This window comes from Myxine glutinosa, chromosome 1 (genome assembly GCF_964187855.1).
Source record: "Myxine glutinosa chromosome 1, kmMyxGlut1.1, whole genome shotgun sequence".
In the NCBI taxonomy this organism is placed as follows: Eukaryota; Metazoa; Chordata; class Myxini; order Myxiniformes; family Myxinidae; genus Myxine; species Myxine glutinosa.
The window spans coordinates 417,104,793-417,122,952 of NC_136261.1; the positions used below are offsets into that span (position 1 = coordinate 417,104,793).

Sequence of the window (18,160 nt, forward strand, 5' to 3'; positions counted from 1 at the left end):
CCGGAACAATTGACATCAGGAGTGAGAATCGAATCTGGGGCGATATCAGCAGCACCGCAAAAATTGGAAGGAGTGTAGGTTGAAATTGTGCTTCAAAGAATTATATAGCTATGTCAAGCCATGGTAAGCAGGACCTGGTGGGCCTACTTGAGGAGGATATGGAGGAGCTAATCGCCCAGGAAGCTGTATAGAAATGTGGCATTGTCGGAGAAGTCCCACTCGTGACACACCCCAAACCCCACGTGTTCAACAATATTTTCACTGTTTGCTGCTTGGCAGGAAAATCATTCCAAACAGGAGAATTGCTGTTTATAATGACGTCATAAAGGACACAAACAACAGGCACAAATAACTAATTTAACGTGTGAGATAGAGTGATGTAATCGACACTGCGCAACACCAGTAAATTTCAGAAAATGTTTAAAAGTGAATTTTACAATCTTTATTTTGTGTAAATTGAATTAAATACTTGAACACTGTTGAACACAAATCGCCGTCTTGTTACTTCCACGAACCTCCAGTTTAGCATGACTTGAACATATTAAATAGGGTGGCGTATAAGGGTGATGTAGAAGACTGCTTCAATGTAGCTTAACAATGGAATTTTTCTTTTTAACAACATTAAACTTCATTATTAGCTCACCTCGAACAAAGTTCCGGGGAGTTTATGTGGTGGCGCATCGTCAGTCCGTCCATCTGTCCGTCACTCTGTAAACAATTCTCCACAACCGCTGATTGGATTGTGAGCAAACCTGGCACAAATTACATTTGTTATGTGTTACGGGTCCCTCACCGATCTCCTGGGCTCGGTAAACCTCGGAACCCCGAGAGGAGCCCCGGCAGAAAAATAGATTATTCTGTGTTGAAAATCAATAGTGAAACCACACTGATGATTATAAATGAACAAACTGTATTAAAAATCACACACAGGAATAATGGTACAACAAATGGCAATTAAGAGTGCACTCTATATACCTTATTGCTTATGATGGTGCCATCAAATAAAGCCAGATGACTCACTGCTCCCAGTGAAGGAAAAAGGACACTCCTCAATGTCTCTGTCACCTTTTCCAAGGCAAAGGTGATTCGCTCCAGCGGTCGCTAGAACAAAATCCAGTCAAAGCCCGAATCTCACTCTCCAGTCGAGATTCGAATCACGCGGCGGTGGCAATGGTGGTCGCCCCACCGAAACTACAAAGGCGCCCTCCAGAGGAGCACCTTCACAGCTCATTTAGCAAACCGCAACGTAGTTTGAGACGGAGCGGTCGCACACACACATCCCCGACAGATGGTAGGATGTTGGGATAAAGCTGACGCAGCGTGAACCTTCATAGGTGTTCGAAGCGCGAGGTTCAAAATGCCCGACGGCTCATACTTGAGTCGATGCCACTAGGCGAGGATTCGTCGGAATCTCAGCGCCCAAAATCTGACTACGCAGATTTCTCAATTCCGGCGATAAACCCTATCGCAGGATGTCCTTTCAAGGAACTCAAAATTCCCCTCACGTCTTTCATTAAACCACGGTCTCTACGGAGCCTCGAGGTCACACGTCTTCTCCGACTTTGCTCGCCACGCCTCTTCTCGTCGTCCTACCGGTTCTCCATCCGGTTTCATGTTTCATTTAAAATAAAATAAAATATTAACCCCTTTCCTTTTAACAACAGCAACCGTTTCCTTTTAACAACAATAACCTTTTCCTTTAAACAACCATAACCATAATAATACAGAGAACCCGAAATGTATCAAGTGGATGAAATCCACAACCACGGACGTGACGAATCCGTAACACTTCCCCCCCTCAATAAAGAAAGTTTGAACACAGCGAAAACTTTCTTTGCATGCAAACTCTTTAAGCAAACAAAAATAAACTCACAACCCCAAAGCATCAATTCCCGTGAGCAACAACAATCCATATTTCTCAAAAATAAAGCAACAAAATTCCCCACAATCTCCCAGAGATTTCCAAAGTTAAATCACTCTGGATAAAGCATCAGCAACGACATTGTCCCTGCCCTTTACATGTTCAATTTCCTAGTTGAACTCTTTCAAAACCAAACTCCATCTCATCAACCTCCCATTTTACTTTCAATTTCTTTTGAATGAAGGTTAAGGGTTGATCAAAAAAATCCAAAGTGAAGCAAATCGATAGCACCTTTTCCGGGAGGCCGAGCTGAGTATTCACTACATGGACACCTTTAGGAATGTGGAGTTGATGGTTAGTCCGTGTAGGAAAGTTCACTGCATTGACGCCTTTAGGAACGTGGTGTTCACGGTTAATCCATGTAGGAACCTTGTCTCGGGTGCTCCGCAGCATTCAGTGCTTCAACTCTTTCTAACTTCCCTTATAATCACGGTTGGACCACTTGTCACTGTAGTCACGTGTATAACGGTCTCCTTCTCGGCCACTACCCTGATAAATCATTCCTTCGGGCGCTGCCGTAACTCTGGGAGCCTCCATAGTAATATCGACTGTGGCCACCACCAAAACTACCGCCACGTTTTCCTCTTATGTAGCCCCCTCGACGCCTATGGCCTGCCTTCTCTACAGCTATGGTCCGACCATCCAAATCCTTGCCATTCCAATCCTTCTCTGCCTCTTTGGCGTCTTTTGTGTTTTCAAATGTGACAAAGCCAAACCCTCTTGACATTTGCGTTTCCCTGTCTTTTACCAGTCGCACTTCCAAAAGCGGTCCATATTGGCCAAAGACAGAGGTCAGAACCTCTTCCCTTGTTTTGAAGTTCAGTCCACCTACAAATAGCTTGCCAATATTGCCTCCATCCCTGACTGGTGCGGTGTTATTTTCCATACTGTACTTTTTAACAACCATCAGGTTACCAGAAACCTGACTACTGGCCAAATCATTCCCAATAACAACAGATACTCCCTCTACAGGAAGAGTGGCTTGTAGACCTATGGTGACCGGTCCTGACACCAAATCAGACTCTAAATGGATAACATGCAGTGGAGCTCTCACACAGCCACCAATCCCCTGTAAACGAACACTACCACCAGTTGTCATTCTTCTTGACAATGGCAAAATGCCTTCAAGCATTAACGATTGATGTGCTCCTATGTCCCTCAATACCCTAACCTGTCTCTGGTTAGTCGAGTCTCCATCCAGTGACACAAACCCTCTGAAATAAATGGTTGGTAACCCTTTTGAGGGCGATTTTTTTACATTGGCCATTGCATTCGGAGTTGTACTAGTCTGACTCCATTCTTGTTTTCCCTTTTCCAGAGCATAACATTGGGACATGAAGTGTCCAGGTTTATGGCAAAAAACGCAAGTAGGCCCGGAGGAGAACCTCGTGGTCTGCCTCGAGCCCCCGGGAAGATAGGTCTGTCAAGGAACCGTAGTCTTCGGATTTCTAGAAGTTGTGGTGTCAGAGTGGTCCTCATAGTCATCTCAATGCCGCCCCCAAGAATCTTCGTTCTCCGCCCCTGATGTACCATAGTTCCCCTGGCTAAGTCTAGGCGAAAAGTTAGGTTTGTGGAACCCCATCCTGTGTGTTAAGGCATAGTCATCTGCCATGGTTTCTGCCTCATACAAGTTTGGTACTTTCCTTTCCCCCAGATGTACTTTAATATCCTCTTGGACACACTGTTGGAATTCCTCCACCAGGATCAATTGTCGCAATAGTTCGAAGTCTTTCCCGACTCCTTTTGAATCACACCACCGATCAATGATGGTTTCTTTCATTCTGGGAAACTCCACATGGGTCTCACTCTCCCTCTTCCTGGCATTCTGGAATTTTTGCCGGTAAGCTTCATGGACCAATTCATAGGCTTTGAGAATGGTCTTCTTCACTATTCCATAATCTGCACATTGGTCAATCGGTAAAGCCGAATAAATATCTTGAGCTTTACCCACCAGAACACTTTGCACTAACATGGTCCAGGACTCCTCTGTCCATTTTAGCATTTGAGCCACTTTCTCAAAGTGTAAAAAAAAAAGTTGGCTACCTCCTTTTCATTGAAGGATGGAACCAGCCTCACATGTCTGCCAACATCCCAACATCCCATCCCAACTTCTCTGAAACTGCTGATGCGATTGTGACCAAACTTGGCGAAGATTATATTTTGTGTGTTGGAACTCAAGTTTGTTCAGGGCATTGAAAAAATAATCGAGGTCTCAGGGGGTCTACCAAGGGTAAAAGTGGGTCCAGGTTTGACCCACCCAAACCACGAAATTAGAACTACACAAACGATTTCGATGAAACTTGACCACAACCTTCATCACCCGTGATGTACCAAAGTTTGTTAAGGCATTTGAAAAATCCGTGTCTATTTCCCCTATTTTTGGGACATAATCATATGACTTCAAACAAACAAACAAAAAAAGACCTATTTTGGGGGGCAACCCCCCCCCACCCCCCACGCCATATACCTCCTCAGACCCCAATTCTTCTAATGCCTCAAACAAACATTGGAACATCATCGGTGATTAAGGTTGTGGTGAAGTTTTGTTGTAATTGTGCATGTAGTTTCAGAGAAAAGAGCAAATACCTACTTTGGGTGTGGGGCGGCAACATGCCAACTGTACCTTAATAATAATAATCTATCTATAATTCCAGTAATCTCTGTGTGTGTGTGTGTGTGTGTGTGTGTGTGTGTGTGTGTGTGTGTGTGTGTGTGTGTGTGTGTGTGTGTGTGTGTGTGTGTGTGTGTGTGTGTGTGTGTGTGTGTGTGTGTGTGTGTGTGTGTGTGTGTGTGTGTGTGTATGTGTGTATGTCTGTGTGTCTGTGTGTATGTCTGTGTGTTTGTTTGTTTGTCTGTGACCGCTGTTTCTCGACAACCACGGGTCCGATATACTTTAAACTTGCCAGGTATATTGCTGGGGACCCGAGGATGTGCCGTTTCAAGGTTTCATATTAATCGGACAAGTAGTTACCGAGCTATGTCCAAAAAACGATTCAACCAATCGGAGAGCAGCGAGTTATCACGTGTGCCGAACGTGGCGAACAGACTCTGCCTCGGACGGCACATTTGAGAGCGTATTCATTTATTTCACGTTGGCAAACTATGTTGGCGTTAAACTATGTTTTAAAACTAATTAAAACTAATTTGCGATTCTTTCGCTTTCCTGCGCGTTTGTGCACGCTATGGCGATTTCTTTACCAAACTCCGCAAGCCGTTCGCTTTGGACCAAACCATTTCATGTAAATAGAGGGGGGGGGGGGGGGATTGTCACCGTACTCGCAAGCCGTTCGCTTTGGACCAAACCATTTCATGTAAATAGAGGGGGGGGGATATAATTTTAGATATAGATATAGTACGGGCATGCCCTAGTAATAATAATAATAATAATAATAATAATAATAATACATTTATTTTGTATAGCGCTTTTCAAGAAACCCAAAGACGCTTTGACATAGTACGTAAAACAAAGACAAAAAAGAAAAATACATAATTAAATAACCAAACAGAAAGGAAGGAGAAGGAGAAGAGACGGTCAGGGGTTGAATGTGGTGTTGAACAGGTGGGTCTTGAGTGATGATTTGAATGTGGTGAGTGAGGAGGAGTCTCTGATGGTTTGAGGTAGAGAGTTCCAGAGTGTGGGAGCGGCGATGGAGAAGGCCCTGTCCCCCCAGGATCTGAGTTTGGTCCGGATGGGGGGAGGGGCAGGAGGTTGGCAGCAGCAGAGCGGAGGGTACGGGTAACGGGTGGGAGTGTGTCTGGGGAGGAGGTCAGTCAGGTATGATGGGGCCAGGTTATGGAGGGCTTTGTAGGTCAGTAGGAGGATTTTGTACTGGATTCTCTGGGAGATGGTGAGCCAGTGGAGCTTGTGAAGGACGGGGGTTATGTGGTCCTGGGCCCGGGAGTGGGTGAGTAGACGGGCAGCGGAGTTCTGAATGTATTGAAGTTTATTGATGATATTTGAGGGTGAACCATAGAGGAGGCTGTTGCAGTAGTCCAGACGGGAAGTGATGAAGGCGTGGATGAGGGTTTCTGCAGCTGTGGAGGAGAGGGATGGACGGAGACGGGCAATGTTTTTCAGATGAAAGAAGGCTGTCTTGGTGATCTGTTTAGTGTGTTTGTTTGTCGAAGGAGAGGGTTTGGTGAAAGATGATGCCAAGATTCCGGATGTGAGGGGAGGTGGATACTGGGATACCGTCGATGTTGAGGGTGAAGTTGTGGGGTGATTTGGTGAGCATTTTTGGTCCAATAATGATTATTTCGGATTTATCACAGTTTAGTTTGAGGAAATTGATTTGAAGCCAGGATTTTATTTCAGTGATGCAATTTGTCAGGATAGAGTGGGTGACGGTGGAAATTGACTTGGCGGAAATGAAAAGCTGGATGTCATCAGCAAAGCAGTGGAATTGGAGACCATGACGATGGATTAAGTGACCAAGGGGGAACAGGTACAGGATGAAGAGGAGGGGAGCGAGAACTGAACCTTGGGGGACACCTTGAGGGAGGGGAGCGGTAGGGGATTTGCAGTTATTGATGGAGATGAACTGGTGCCTGTCGGAGAGGTATGATTTGATTCAAGAAAGGGCAGTGCCAGTGATGTTAAAGGTGGTTTCAAGTCGGGAAAGGAGGATGATGTGATTGATGGTGTCAAAGGCGGCGCTGAGGTCGAGAAGGATGAGAATGTTGAGGTTGCCGGCGTCAGAGGAGAGGAGAAGGTCGTTGATGATTTTGAGGAGTGCAGTTTCCGTACTGTGGTTGGAGCGGAATCCGGATTGGAATGTTTCATACAGGTTATTGGCAGAGAGGTGATGTTTGAGTTGAGTGGCTACAGCACGTTCCAATACTTTTGACAGAAGGGTAGGTTGGAGATGGGTCTGAAGTTATTTGGGGTGTCAGGGTTGAGTCCAGGTTTTTTCAGAATGGGGGTGACAGCAGCGATTTTGAGGGATGGTGTGACGATGCCAGTAGACAGGGAGGAGTTTATCATTGCAGTGATAAGTGGAGAGAGAACAGGAAGACAAGCCTTAACAAAGCTGGAGAGGATGGGGTCCAGAGTTCAGGTGGCAGTTTTCATTCCTATGAGGAGTTCAGAGAGGCGAGTAGGGGAGACTGGGGAAAACTGAGATAGGGGTTGGCAGGATAAGGGGGGGCAGATAGTTTGAGGGGGAGCAGGTGAGGTGGTGGTTAAGCTGCTGTCGGTGTTGTCTATCTTGCTTTGGAAGAATGAAAGGAAAGAAATGCAATTGTCGACTGTGAATGACTGGGTGGTGGTCTCCAGGGGGCAGAGGAGTTTGTTTATTGTGGAGAAGAGTGCTTTTGGTTTCCGGAGCCAGAGTGGATTATTTGAGAGTAGTAGGTGGAGCGCGTGCGGGAGAGGGCATCTTTGTTGTGCTGCAGGTGGTCTTTGTAGGCTTGGGAGTGGATTGTGAGACCTGTTTTATTACGGAGTCTTTCAAGTTGGCGGGCACGGGTTTTCATCAGGTGGAGTTCAGGGGTAAACCAGGGAGCAGAATGGGTGAAGGAAACTGTTTTGGTTTTTATAGGTGCAAGCTGGTCGAGGCAGGAGGAGAGAGTGTGGTTGTAGTAGTCAGTGAGGTCAGAGGGGCTGTGCAAATCAACGAAGGGAGAGGTGGACATCTTTTCGGAGAGGGAAGATGAGAATGAGGTAGGAGAAAGAGAGTTTAGCTTACGGAAGTTGATTATGCGTTTATGCCTTGGTGCTGGGGTGGGAATGTTGATGGTCATCGTGATGGCTAAGTGATCGGAGAGGGTGAGGTCAGAGCCAGAGAGATGGTGTAGATTTAGTCCAATAGAACAGACAAGGTCCAGAATGTGACCACGGTTATGGGTGGGAAAGTTGACATGTTGAGTGAGGTTAAAGCAATTAAGAATATCAATGAAGTCAGCGGTTATTGTGGAGTCAGTGGAGTCCATGTGAATATTGAAATCACCGAGGAGGAGGGTTGAGGTGGAGAAGGAACAGAGCTGGGTCAGAAAGTAAGAGAAGTCAGACTGGAATGATGGGTGTGGTTTGGGAGGGTGGAAGACAACTGCCATGACTGACTGTGTGTAACCAGAATGTTTAAAAGCCAGGTGTTCAAATGATGGAGCAGATGAGATGGAGATGAGGCTGGTCTTGATGTCCTGTCGGTGTATTACAGCAATTCCACCACCTACGCCCTCCGAGCGTGGTTTATTGATGTATGAGTAACCATTGGGTGTAGTGAGGTTGAGTGAGAGGTAGTCCAGAGGTTGTTGCCAGGTTTCAGTCAGACAGAGAAAGTCCAGTTTATTGTCCAGAATTAAGTCGTTCAAGATGTGGCTTTTATTGTTGAGGGACCGGGTATTGAACAGAGTAAGCTTCATATTGCTTTGTATGGTGCGGATGGACTCGGGTGATTTTGCCAGGGCTTGCAGATAGGGGGCGCGTTCGTGTATGTTGCTGTGATGACGTAATCGACAGGTGGGAGTGCGCTCAGCTGACCAGAGTGATGGATTAGATTTTTAGACCCCGATTTTTTTTTTTTTAATGCTAGCAACAAATGTTGGTACATCACAGGTGATCGGAACGTTGTGGTCAAGTTTCATCGAAATTGCATGTGCAGTTTCTTCCAAGAAAGCAAGTACCTATTTTGGGGGCAACCCCCCGCACTCCGTAGATCCCCTCATGGGCCGGTATTTTTAACTCACCTGGAACGAAGTTTAGTGGAGCTTATGCGATGGCGCATTGTCAGTCCATCAGTCCGTCAGTCCGTAAACACTTAAAACTTCTTTTCCGAAACCACTGTGGGAATGCGACCAAATTTGGCACAACTGATATTTGTTGTGTTGTGACTAATATTTGTTCACGGCATTAAAAAAATCCGGATCTAAGGGGGTTTACCCGGGGTCAAAGTGGATCCAGGTTTAACCCCCCAAAATAGGAATTTGCTTTTTCCTGTGAAACTACACACACTATCCTGGACCCACTTTGACCACACATAGACCCCCTTTGACTTCGATTTTCATCGTGCCGTAAATAAACTTCGGTACGTCATGGGTGTGATGAAGGTTGTGGTCAAGCTTCATTGAAATAGTGTCTGTAGCTTCAGAGGAAAGAGCAAATTACTATTTTGGGGATCAAACCTGGATCCACTTTGACCCCTGGAAGACCTTAGACATTGATTTATTTTTAATGCGGTGAACAAACTTTAGTCACAATACAACAAATATCATTTGGGCCAAATTTGCTCGCAATCCCATTAATGGTTTCGGAGAAGAAGTTTCATGTGTTTCAGGACTGCCTGACTGCCTGACGGGTGGACGACGCGCCATTGCATAAGCTCCCATGAACTTGGTTCAGGACATTCAGAACTTCATTGTATAAGCTCCCCTGAACAAACACACATGCACACACCATCACCTGGTGTTGGCCAAATGGTTAGGGCGGAAGGCTTGGGATCCTAATGTCCTGAGTTTGAATCCCCTTGAATTAACGTCAGGTGGGGTTGACTCAGCCTGTCATCCTTCCGAGGTCGGCAAAATGAGTACCAGATAACTGGTTATAGAGAGGCATTGCATCAGCGGCAGACGCACCCACTGAAAATGATGCAACCAGCAGCAGGGTGGCTGTACACCGAACCACCACCACCACCACCACTTTAGAATTAAATGATTATCGTATCCGAATCCACATTTAGATCTTCACCAAAATCGAATCAATTAGTCCTTGTTGCACACACCTGTCCACCAAGTTTCGTCCAAATCCGTTCTTATCTTTTTGAGACATCGTGCTATGTATCGTTTTTGGTCGCTTCTCCCAATGGTAAAGAATCAATTTTAAAATCTACTAGCCGGATCCGAATCCGGATCTTCACCAAAATCTTATTATTTCGTACTTGTCACATAAACTACCTCTGCCAAATATAGTCCAAATCCGTCAATAAGTTTTTGAGATATCTTGTTCACAGACAGACAAACAGACAGACAAAGGCACAGGAGTGAAAACATAACCTCCATTCACCTTCGGTGGCAGAGGTAAATATTGTTGCACGTGCACACATAATCCGCCCGTCCAGATCGCAATTTGTGAAGGGAGATAAACAGCCAATTAGTTGTACGTGTTGAAACATCTGATTAGCCTGTGACACACCGCACATGTCTCGAACATCCAATTTGAATGATGCAATTGCATAGAATCGCATGGTCACAGAGAATTGTTAAAGGCGATTCAGCACATTGCTTCTCATCGTAGGTTGATCCACGTGATCTTGCATCAGATTCAACAGCGATCAAAATGATTCCTTTGAGAGTCTAGCGCAGGACAAATTTAATATTGCCATATTTCTTCAGAGGATTGCATCAATCCTCGAAGATTCACAATGCATGTGGGTGAACTGCCCTATTACTACCCTCTTCTTCCTCCTCTTGAACTTATTCAAGCACTCCTAACGCATCTACAGTCACGTGAAAAAGTAAGTACACCCCATGTAAAGTTTTGACTTTTTCAACACATTTCAACATACAGCTATTTGATCTTCATTTCAACAATATTGATCGATAAAGGTGATATAATATAACAAATATCATGAAACATTTACATTTTGTCGTCCATTGTATAATTTAAATAAACATGAATGCAAATTTCGCATGTGGAAAATGTATGTACACCCCTACATTTATCACTACTTCAAATACCTAAAATTAGAATCAGGTGCACCAGGTCAGGTGCAAATGATTAGAACATCGTTGGAAAAGTTCTTGCAGGAACCTGTCCTATGTAAACCGCAGATATTTAGTTTGGTTTGCTCTTTGTTGTTGAAGTGTGCGGCATCACCATGCCGAGATCAAAAGAGCTCTCTGTGGCCTTCAGAAAGAAGGTTATAGATGCCTAGGAGTCTGGGAAGGGATTTAAAAAGATCTCCAAACAATTTGAAATCAATCATTCGACTGTCCGGAAGATCATCTACAAGTGGAGAAGATTCCAAACAACTGCCAACTTGTTCAGGCCAGGCCGCCCCAGCAAGTTCAGCCCAAGAGCAGACCGCAAGATGCTGAAAGAAGTCTCGAAGAACCACAGAATGTCATCACGGGACCTACAGGTAGCTCTTGCCACTGTTGATGTCAAAGTGCACGAGTCTACCTTTAGAAAGAGGCTGCACAAATTTGATCTACATGGGAGGTGTGCTTGGAGGAAACCTTTGCTGTCCAGAAAGAACATCAGGGCAAGACTTAAGTTTGCCAATGAACGCCGAGGCAAAGACCAGCACTTCTGGAACAATGTGCTCTGGACAGATGAGTCAAAGGTAGAGCTATTTCGCCACAGTACCAGAAGACATGTTTGGTGAAAACCAAAGACAGGATTTGACTCAAGAACCTGATACCAACTGTAAAGCATGGTGGTGGAAATATTATGGTTTGGGGCAGCTTTGCTGCATCAGGGCCTGGGCAGCTCACCATCATAGAATCCACTATGAATTCTTAATTGTACCAGAGGGTGCTTGAGGATAATGTAAGGCCATCTGTCAGAAAGTTGAAGCTTAACCGAAGGTGGACCTTGCAACATGACAATGACCCTAAACATACCAGTAAATCCACCAAGGAATGGCTGAAAAGAAAGAAATGGAGGGTTCTGGAATGGCCAAGTCAAAGCCCGGATCTAAATCCCATCGAGATGTTGTGGGGGGATTTTAAACGAGCTGTGCATGCAAGCGAAAGCGAAATTGAATTGCGAAAGATGATGGGAATATTGAAATTGCTGAATTGCGAAAGATGATGGGAATATTGCCTGTGATTGATGCTGTGAAGAGGAACAGGTTGAGATGGTTTGGTCATGTGTTGAGGAAGGATGAAAGTGACTGGTTGAGAAGAGTGATGGAAGTTAATGTAGAAGGAAGTAGAGGACGGGGAAGACTGAGAAAGGCTTGGCTAAAGATGGTGGAAGAAGAAATGCGGGCAAGGGGGTTAACAAGGAGAGATGCAGAAAATAGGGCAAAATGGAGAAGATTGTCATGGAGACCGCAAGGCTAACCCCCGCTCTAGCAGAGAAAATGGCCTTAAAATGCATGTTGTTGTTGTTGTTGTGCATGCAAGAAACCCCTCAAACATCGCACAGCTGAAATAATTCTTCATGGAGGAGTGGGCAAAAATTTCTCCCAGTCGATGTCAGAGACTGGTCGACAGTTATAAGAAACGCCTACTTGAGGTTGTTTCTGCCAAAGGGGGCAATACCACCTATTAGAGCGAAGGGTGTACTTACTTTTTCCACATGCGAAATTTGCATTTATGTTTATTTAAATTATACAATGGAATACAAAATGTAAATGTTTCATGATATTTGTTATATTACATCACCTTAATCTGTCAATATTGTTGAAATGAAGATCAAATAGCTGTATGTTGAAATATGTTGAAAAACTCAAAACTTTACATGGGGTGTACTTGCTTTTTCACGTGATTGTACATCCGTAGCATTATCTCGACATTTGCAAATGTATCCACAACTTTCTTGTCCATCAACAGTTTGTAAAGGAAATGTTCTCACTCGATCTTATCATCTTCGTATTCCAGTAAATGAGTGAAGAAGGCTGAAAACTGCACAAGTTCAACACCAAGTGTTTGATCAAGATCATCCTTGTACTCAGCAATCAATTTTGCTGCAGCTGCTTCAATTTCATCGCAGTCCAGTGATTCCAGTTTATGCAAGAAACCGAAAAGAGAACAGGTGTTTTCATAGGCTTCCAATCGTTGCTCCAATGAACTCAGAAACTGATCAATTACTGGAAGAAAATTCTGAACTCGAAATTTTCAGACAGTGAGAGTGCAGCTTCTTCTGATCGTCCATATGTGGAGGCCCCCTGGTTGTGGAGGCCCCTGGGCAACTGCCCAGCTTGCCCATTCATAAATCTGGCCCAGTCTTTATCTCTTTGCTGATGACTCCACTCTCTGCCGCAACATATATCAACCATGAGATCGGCAGGTGGCATCCTCTTCACTCTTTACGGACTTGGACAAAATCACAAACTGGTCAAACAAGTGGAACATGTCTTTTAATTCTGACAAATCTCTCACTCTCACAAAGTCTCTCCAAAAAGACCATCTGGAAAACCCTCCCATTTACTTTCTCAACAATCCTCTCGAAGAAGATCTGTCACTCAAGCTTTTGGGTCTCACAATGTGCCATGATCTTTCCTGGGAAAACCACTTTTCTAAGATGGCCTCCAAAGACTGTCACCGACTGGGCATCCTCCATCGTGTGACGTCCTTCCTTGGCACCTTTGATCTCCTCACCACATACAAAGCTTTCATCCACAGCTTGATGGAGTACTGCTCTCCCTTCTGGGTTGGTGCTCCTTTCCTAACACCTAGCTCGGTTTCACGCTGACGAAACCAGAGCTTTCAGAATCATTGGAATCTCCCGCGATGAAGCTGATTCTGATGGCCTTTCACTCGCTCACCGCAGACTGGTGGTCTTTCTGTTGGTGGTCTTTCTGTCTTCTACCGTCTCCTATCTGGCCTAGGTCCCCCAGCACTGTATGTGCTCTGTCCCCCAAATATTCCTTCAGGACGCACAAGGTCTGCCTGTATTCCTCTTCTGGTAAATCTGCCAAAATCAAGACTCTCTGCTGATCTTCACTCTTTCATTCCTCTTTTCTCTCGCGTCTGGAACAAACTCCCACACTCTCTCCAAACCCAATCCTCCCTCCAGGTCTTTAAAACTGCTGTTCACCACCATCTCTTATCTTCCCCCATCCAAAACTTTGATCTTTTCTACCCCCGTTAATACACCCCAAATCCACCTCTTTCAATCTCCGACTTCATTCCTGAAATGCCGAGTAGTGTCAATTTGTTTTGTGCGTTGTACCATACCTTCCCTCCCCACCCCCAGCCCTATCGCTTCCACAGATCTCTGGATGTCCCTGTTCTCTACTGTTGTTTTGCTTGTTTGATTCGCTCTCTCTCCCCATATTGTCTCCCGCTCCCTTAATTCTGTTTTATTTGATATGTTTTGCATTTAATGTTCGCTCTTACACAAGCCTCGATCTTATATACAAAAAAAAGTCAAGTTTAGGTGGGCAGGTCCTGGTGGCCTTACTTGAGATCCATATGGAGGAGCTCTTGGCCCAGGAAGCTGTATATGAATGTAACATTGTGGGAGAAGGACCAGGAGTGGAAGCAGGAGAGGTGCTGATAGCGATTGAGGACCCAAGCCTCCCCCCCTCTCAAACCCTCCCTCCCACCTCCCCAACCCACCCACCGCCCACCTCCCCACTCCCCCCCTCCAAACTCCCCCCACCCCCACCCCTCCACTTCCCCACCAGCCCCTGGAAAAGGCAGCACCAATAACACAGAATAGTGAGACACCGTTCCCCTTTGACTAGATTATGTTGTTGATTGGTCAACTAATGGCACAGGTGATGATTAAAATGCAGGAGGGACAAGGTGGCTGGCATTAGGCATGACATGCATGCAGGGAAGGTAGAGGTAATGGTTGATATGAAGGCTATGGGCAATGAGGTAGCCGCAACACTCGAGGCTGTACTGAGAGAGGTGAGTGAGCATGCGTATGGTGTCCGGAACGAGATGGGAGCAGGTGAGGCTAGAATGATGTAGATAATTGGGATAAAAGAAGAGGTTAATGGACTTAAACATGGAGTACAATGACCTGTGGATGAGCAAAAAGACTGAAGAAGCAAATCAGAAGTAATACAGGATCTAAGGGCAGCTCGAGAAATGCCCTTAGATTCTGTATTTGGACTTGAACAGCCGGAAGGATGTATAAAGAGAAATGTTGGCAAGTAAGAAAATAATTTAAAATGGGACATAATGGCCGGACACAGAAGATAAAATAAATGGGACGAAGGATTGGAGACGAAAGAACGGAAAATGAAATAAATAATGGAAGACACCAAAGTAATCTCAAGCACAAGAAGACAAGCGAGACGGCAAAGAATGTTGAGGAGGAGATCATGGAATATGTAGAAACAATGTGTAAAGATCGGGATAACACATGGCAGGTGCAGGTGGACAGGATATGAGCGATCAAAGCGAACCACGACGAGGTGAAGCTGTGTGAACTGGAGCAAATTCTAGGTGTGAAAGGGTGTGTGCCGAGCTTGGGTGGAATAAAGAAGCCGGGGTTCCTTGGAGTGCCGAGCCTGAGTGTAATGGAGTGTGTGCCGTGAGCGTACAGAGTGGAGTGCATGAACGAGCGAGGGTTCGGGTCATGCATCGATTCAGACGGGGGTAACCGTTAGCTTGACTGAGGGGAGGGGTGAGGTTACCGAGCGGGAAATATTTTAAATGTAAATATGTTCTCATCCTGTGCGCAGGGGATTAAAAAGAACAGGTTTGTAATCGGTACCGGTCCAAGGGAGAGTACATCTCAAGGCACTCCATGTCACTGTGTGTTAACGGTCTTTGTTGGGCAAAACGCCCGGATGCAGATGATTGAAAAAAAAATTCCCAAGAAATGGTGTGTGGCTGAGTGTGCGTGGCACAAATGCTGCATCCGGCACAATTGGCAAATTCAGCTGCGGGATCTCCTTGGAAAGGCTCATGTCTAAAGTTGTGTGTGAACTGTCATGGAGAGACCCATGTGTGTGAATGGAGTGAGATTGACTGTGGAGTGGATCGTGTGAATAAATGGTGTGCATGAGACGGCTGGTGTGTGTAAGTTGTGTACGCTGGGCCATGAGGCGATTTGGGGATGTACCACGTTGTGGTGAAGTGGTGTGCTTGTGGTGAAGGTTATGGGGCTGTGCATATGTGCGTGACGTCTGTGGGGGTTCCGCAGCTCGAGCAGTGGATGTGGAGAACACGTTCGGGTTCCCGTCGGGAATCCGCCGAATGTGAGTGTGAACATTTAAATTCATTGGCAGGTTCCAGATGTGCCGCAGAACTTTCCCACATAGGGGGAATTACATAGGATAGAATATTTAGTGCGGAAGCGGGTTAAAAGCTGGAACTCTAGAGCAATCGCTGCTGTTTGAACGTGTTGGGCACCCGAGGAGAAGCTGCCTACCTGTTCATGGCATGGAAGGATCACCTGCCGAGATAAATTGTCGTGCCAGGTTTGGCGGTCTCAATCGGTGTCAGTCGTTACTTAACATCCCGTTAGCCCGCGAAGCTCGTTCAGAGGTCGGGGAGAGTCCAAGAAATTCCAGAAAATGTTTTAAATAATTTTTCAATCTTTATTTCATGGAAATTGAATCAAATACTTAAACACTGTTGAACACAAATCGCCGCCTTGTTATTTCCACTAACCTTCAGGTTAGCATACTTCAATAGCGCTTAACATCCGGAATTTTTATTTTTAACAATATTTAACTTAATGATGATCTTGCGGTTCTAGCAGACTATAACAATGATGCAGCGACACTACTACACAAGATTGAATAAGTAGCCAGCCAAATTGGTCTCTACATAAATGCCTCGAAGACAGAGTACATCAGTCTTAAGCAAGATCAGGTTGTAGACATAAAATCACTCAATGGTGAAAACATCAAAAAGGTTGACGAATTCACATACCTGGAAGCAACATCGTCTCCACAAAAAGAGATGTCGACATCAGACTTGGAAAGGCTTGGGGAGCTTTAAACAGTCTAGGCAAGATTTGGAAATCTGCGCTTTCAATAGAGCTGAAACGAAACTTCTTTAGAGCAGCTGTTGAATCAGTTCTTGTATATGGGGCAATTACATGGACCTTGACATCGTCACTAGAAAAGGCCCTGGATGGTGCATACACTCGCATGCTCAGAGTAGCCCTTAACATCTCATGGAAAGAGCACCCCACAAAATATGAATTGTATGCAAAAATCCCACCAATCAGTGTAACCATACGTCAACGTAGATTAAGATTTGCTGGGCACTGCTGGAGAAACAAAGATGAGCTCGCAAGTGATGTTTTACTTTGGTTACCAACTCATGGCAAACAGGCACCAGGGAGACTTGCGAAAACATATATAGATCAGCTTACAAATGATACTGGGTGTCTGGTTAACGAACTACCTAATGCCATGAGTGACAGAGATGAATGGAAGAAATGTGTCATGGAATGCCGAGCTAGCTCGACGCAGTAAGTAAGTAAGTACCTTCATGATTAGTTCACCTGGAACGATTTTCCGGGGAGCTTATGTGATGGTGCGTCATCAGTCCGTCCATCCGTCCATTTTTCCGTAAACACTTACAACTTTTTCTCCTCAACCGCTGATTGAATTGTGATGAAACTTGGCACAAATTATATTTGCTGCGTTGTCACTAAAGTTTTAAACGGCATAAAAAAATTGGGTCTTCCGGGAGTCAAAGTGGGTCCACGTATAACGCCCCAAAAATAGGAATTAGCTTTTGACTCTACACACACTATTTTGATGACACTCGACCACAACCGTCATCACCTTTGATGTACCAATGTTTGTTCATCGCACGTAGAAAATCGAAGTCTAAGGGGCTCAATGGGAGGGGGGAGGGGGGGCAAGTGTGTCCAGGTTGGACCCCTCAAAATAGATATATGCTTTATTCTCTGAAACTACACACACAATTTTGATGACACTTGACCACAACCTTCACCACCCATGCTGTACCAAAGTTTGTTCATGGCATTAAAAAAAATCTGCCCCTTTGGGGTTGTGCAGGGGGCAGGGTCTGCCCTCCAAAATAGGTATTTGCTTTCTTCTCAGAAACTACACATCCAATTCCAATAAAACTTGACCACAACATTCTGTCCATCACCCATGATGTACCAACGTTTTTTCCCAGCATTTACAAAAATTGGGTCAAAGGTAGTCTATGGGGGTTGGGGGGCGGGGTGGGGGGAGGTGGATGGAGATTAATTTTTATTTTGTTTGTTTAAAGTCTTATGATGACGTTAGTATGATTGTCCATGCTGCCCTGTCCTCTAGCATCCATTCAAATTGGTTAAAAATGCCCTGATATGGTTAAAAAATACCTTTATTCAGTGTAGTATACTGCTTTATTCTACCAGCTGAGCGCCCAGAGGTATTGCCCCTCTGTTTATATTTAAATGGAAGTATACATTTCATGACGTAACATGTTCTATGATCTCTCAAGATGGATCTCAGTCTCATTTCCCTCCAAACTACTGATGCTGATTTGTACACAGGTGATGTCTATCCTGTAAATGTGGAAGGCAGACAACACAACAATGATTCATCTGTCACAGAAGATTCAAAATGTGATTCGGCAAAGAAAGGTTCAGATGATAATCACATGACAAACAGAAGTGCTGCCTGTTTTGCAACTGGT

At 45.0% G+C, this 18,160-nt stretch overlaps 1 long non-coding RNA gene across 5 annotated transcripts in view; it reads left to right on the forward strand.

Moving 5' to 3' along the window:
* The window catches only part of LOC144889623 (uncharacterized), a 39,688-nt gene that overhangs the window by 11,742 nt on the left and 9,786 nt on the right, over positions 1-18,160 (forward strand). For all 5 annotated transcript variants that reach the window (XR_013621931.1, XR_013621928.1, XR_013621930.1 and 2 more), the window contains exon 2: positions 18,018-18,158. This is a non-coding gene — a long non-coding RNA (uncharacterized LOC144889623). The remainder of the gene's footprint in view (positions 1-18,017; positions 18,159-18,160) is intronic.